This window comes from Sorex fumeus, unplaced genomic scaffold (genome assembly GCF_029834395.1).
Source record: "Sorex fumeus unplaced genomic scaffold, SorFum_2.1 ptg000041l, whole genome shotgun sequence".
In the NCBI taxonomy this organism is placed as follows: domain Eukaryota; kingdom Metazoa; phylum Chordata; class Mammalia; order Eulipotyphla; family Soricidae; genus Sorex; species Sorex fumeus.
Window position 1 is genome coordinate 14,614,039 of NW_026606098.1, and position 4,801 is coordinate 14,618,839.

The 4,801-nt window shown below is 40.2% G+C and overlaps 1 non-coding gene across 1 annotated transcript; it reads right to left on the reverse strand.

Moving 5' to 3' along the window:
• Window positions 1-3,934: 3,934 nt before the first annotated feature.
• LOC130029037 (U7 small nuclear RNA) lies at window positions 3,935-3,996 on the reverse strand. The gene has a single exon (XR_008793254.1). It is a non-coding gene; the product is annotated as a U7 small nuclear RNA (small nuclear RNA).
• Window positions 3,997-4,801: the final 805 nt, after the last annotated feature.

Below are 4,801 nucleotides of genomic sequence, written 5' to 3' on the forward strand. Positions count from 1 at the left end.
AGATTCAATTCTCCACAGCAGATAGGGCCCCCCTGAGCACTGCCAATCACGATACTGAGCTCAGATCCTCGACTAAGTCCTGAGCTCTGAATGCTTTGAACCAAAATCTACAATTCAAAAATAACAAATCAAAATTTTTCTGTGCAAAGAGGCTGCAGACATAGTACAGCTGCAGAGGTGCTCGTCTTACTGGAGAAAAACGATATTTCTCTACTGCCATCCCATATGGTTCCTTGAGCACCACTTGGAGCAACCCGAGTATAGTCAGGTCTGCCCCCCAAAAACCTACTAAAAGTTAATTAAAACAAACCGATAAAGGCAAGGGAGCCATGGTGATCATTTATCCTTCGTGAGAGCGCTCAGGGCATGCACTGAAAGAGCAGAGGTGACTTCCTGCTAACACTGCACACTCCATTGCAGGACCCCTGTGGCCCCAAACATCCCTTAGGCACCACCTCCTCTGTCACCAGGCTCTGCATTCTCTCACAGCTTCCTGTGGGACCCCAGAACCGACTGGAGTTGGGGGGATGTGAAAGTCAAAAGCTCTACCGCATACTTTTGGACCCAAGCGAGTGAGGAATCGCCCCCCACCCCCACCCCACCGGGCAGGAGGCACGTACATGGAGGGGACACTTGCCTTGTATGCTGCTGACCAGGATCGAGCCAGCATCCCCGTGGGTCCCCCAGCACCGCCAGGAGAGATCCCTGAGGGCAGAGCCAGGAGTCAGCCCTGAACGAAATTTGTTTCGAAAACAAGAAGGAAACAAACGCCTCCCACGGCTTACCTGGGGGAGGAGGCTGCGTGGGAGGCCAGGGACCCCTGCAAGACTAGCCCCCAGGCGTCTTCCTCAACCACTTTTCCTCAGCGCCTCCCGGACCGCCCCTTCACAGCTGCCGAGGGAGACGCCTGCAGCCGAGCCCCCTGTTCCATAAAATGCAGAATAAACGGGACAAACCTCTGGGCGGGGGCTGGGCGTCCGGGGGAGGGGCCGCCGCCCGCTCGGCACAGAGCGACCCCCGCTCACAAGGCGGAGACCGCGGAGGCTCAGGGTGCCCAGAGCGAGCCTGCGGAGGAGGAGGCTCTGAGGAGCGGCTCTCTCAGGCGGCTGAGGAGGAACTGGGCGGGACCCCCTAGTCCGCCTGGTCGCCCCTTCCCGCCCCTCCCCGACTGCTCACGCTCCGACGACTCCGGTGCCTGGCGGGAGATTCCGCCGCCCCAAAGACCCCAGGGAAAGGCGGGGCTCCGTGACGTCACCAACACTTCCGGTCAGAGTCTTAAAGGGCCAGGCTCCAAATACTCCTGACTCGTCCTTTCTTTTTTTTTTTTATGTTAAATGTTCAGTTTATATTGACCATTTGATGCAATAAAGGAAAAATCTGAATAGAAAAGCATGGAATAGTTAATATATTAATCATTAATTTAGCACTCTGAAAATTCTTTCACTATCAAACCTGTTACCAAGAAACCATTATATCTTCCGACAGATCATTTGAGCTTCTCTGTAAATGAGAGCATGGGTTTAAATTTCATAAATGCATTGTACAAAAGAGTTATATATCAACTTAATACTGTAAAATAAAGATAAAGGATATCAAGCTAACAATTTGTTTATTTTATTTTTTAATCACTGAGTTGCCTAAACATAGCTTTCATTGAAAAATATCATTACTGCTCTTCTCAGTTCGTAAAATTAAGAATTTATATAGTGTCTCACAACAAGTCTCAAAATGGAGACGTTTCTGGGCCCACTGGAGCAAATTGATGAACAACGGCAGGACAGTGTTACAGTGTTACAATAGTATCTCATAGACACAGGCACACACATTAATGGCATTATGTCATTGTCCAAGATACAGAATAAATTAGCATGCTTCAAACCAAAGCAAGTTACCCACACTGCTGAAGTATTTGCTATGTTTTATGGAAAAGCCTCTCCATTGACCAGAAAGAGTAGAATTCTTTTTGCTGTCATTGAATGGAATATGTCACTCGTAATAACCAGGAGACAAAAGGCAAAGGAAAGGAAAGGGAGAGGAAAAGAGGCTGGGGGTGGGGAGAGAGAGAGAGAGAGAGAGAGAGAGAGAGAGAGAGAGAGAGAGAGAGACTGAAGGAGAAGTCAGAAAAAGGGAAAGGGAAAGAAAGATTGATTCCTAATGAATGTATAAATGTGCTCTGTCATTTATTTTTTCCTCCAGAAATATTTTCCCTTTGAGAAACATACTTCCAGTTGAATTTTACTGATAGTACCTTTATAAACATGATTTTACTAATAAGACTTCTGTGTTTTATTTCGCCTACTTTCTTCATTTGATAAACTCCCTTTCATCCCCAAAGAATCATCTTTTCATTGAAGCCTACCTTTTCTAGTCTTTTCGGGCACATGAGGGATCCTTTTCTTTATTGTTGAGGCTCTTTGCATCTCTCTCATCTCTTTGCATCTCCCCCACTTAAATAAATGGTACTAAGACAATATCAACATCTATATCGATCTATGTATACGTATATATGTATATGTATATATACACATATAATCAGTTCCAGATAGAGGAAGAAATTAAAAATGAAACATATAAACATACAATTTTTTTTAAAAAATGAGAAACATTAACATTTTACATATACATAGTCATCACTTCATAAAATGAATTGGGAGTGGCTCTTTTTTTATATTCAATTAATAATTCATGTAAGATTGGAATCATCTGTTTTTGAACATTTGGTAAAACTCACCTGAAAATCCTCTAGAGCTTATTATTATTTTTGTATGAAAAATGTATGGGCACTAATTCAACTTTATATAGGATCATTTGCATATCCTCTTTCTCTTTTAAAAAATTACAATAAATGCATTCTCTAAAAATTTACATGTTTTACGTAAATTTTCAAATATATTTACATTTGTGCATTATATCCCTTAGTAGATTTTAATCTCTGTTGACCATTGACCATTTCAACATGTCTCATTTATATTCTTGTTTTATTTGTACCTTTGTGGGGACCGGTGGAGCTTTCTTTTTTCAAAATTTTTTTAGTAGTTGAAAATGTATTACTCATGTTAAACAATTTTTTATTTAGTTTATCCAATTATTTATTTGTTTTCTATATCATTAATTTATGCTTTTGCATATATTATCATCTTTTGAAAAAATTTAGTTTATTTTACTTCTTTTCCTGATTACTTTCTTTAATTACATAAATTACTTGCTGAATTTTCAGACATTAGAAAAACAAATGTATGTACTCAAAATTATAGATTTCCCTCAAGTAGCTTATAAACTTTATCTTACTAATGTTGAAATGCAGTATTTTAAAAACTAACTTTCCGAGTCAGAGAGGTGTTTTAGGAAGTTAGGCCTTGCATGTGTTTCTAGTTTTCCCCCGGCATCAGATAGGCCCAATAACCTTCTTCCCAAATCCTAGCACACTAGAAATGATTTCTGAGCATAAAGCCAGGAATAAGATCAGAGCATAGCTGGGTGTGGCCCAAACCACAATTCCTGGTAAAAGTGAATAAATAGAAACTAAGTACTCTCAAATTTCCATTTTAGTTTCTTTTACTCATGAGTAAATAGGAATTTATTTTTTAACTTTCAGGAATTTGTGTTATCTCTATAACAATTATGTTCTATGTTTAATCAGGCTATATGATACCAGCTTTTATTTTAATTTGTTGGTACTAATATTAGTTCTGGCCAGTCATTGTAAGTATTCTCTGTGAGCTTGAGAGAATGTGCATTCTACACTGTTGGCGGACAGTGTATTGTATGTACAACTGAACTTATTTTACGAATCAAGGATATGTCTCAGTGATAAAGCATGTGTAAGAACTCAGATTTGATTCCTGGCGCTTCTAAAAATAAAATAAATAAACGAACAAGTTTATTGCTTTTTAAAATATTTTGTATCACAACTCATTTCGTTTGGGGGGTGAGTGTGGGCTTTCCAGTAGCAACCAGAAAAACTGCTAGACAAATTCTAAAAGAGCTGTAACACTTTTAACTAATTTCTTGATTTACCTATTAGTGATGATAGAATTGCCCACAAAGACGATGGTGTTAATTTCTTCACATAAGAAAAGTGCCTGTCTGTGGCAGAGGCAGACTTGGGGTGGGGTTGGAAAGAGGAAAATTGAGGACATTGGTGTTGAGAAGTGTACACGGGTCAAAGGACAGGTGTTTGAGCATTGTAATACTGAAACTCAATCATGGACAACTTTGTTTTTCTCACGGTGATTTAATAAAAGAATTTTAAATACTTGAAATATTTTGAAACTACTTTATTAGGTGCATTTAAGTTGGAATTGTTAAATCTTTCTGGTAAGTCTGAATTTTAAATAATATATAGCAATCATACTAATTTCATTTTGTATTTATTATCTTCACAGGGCAAAGCCTGGCAAGCCACCAGTGAGGTATTCAATATGCAAAAAACAGTAACAATAAGTCTCACAATGGAGCTGTTACTGGTGACTGCTCGAACTATTTGTTGAACAGCGGAGGACAGTGCTACAACAGAGCTATTTATTATCTTAAATTCTGTTTTGTGTTGTATTAATAAACTTTCATTGACGTTCTTGTGGGCTGGAGCGATACCACAGTGTATAGGGCGTTTGCCTTGCACACAGCCAACATGGACCCGAGTTGGATTCCTCCGCCCCTCTCAGAGAGCCTGGCAAACTACCGAGAGTATCTCTCCCACATGGTAAAGCCTGGTAAGCTACCCGTGACGTATTCAATATGCCAAACACAGTGACAAGTCTCACAGTGTTACTGGGCCCTCTTGAGCAAATCGATGAACAAC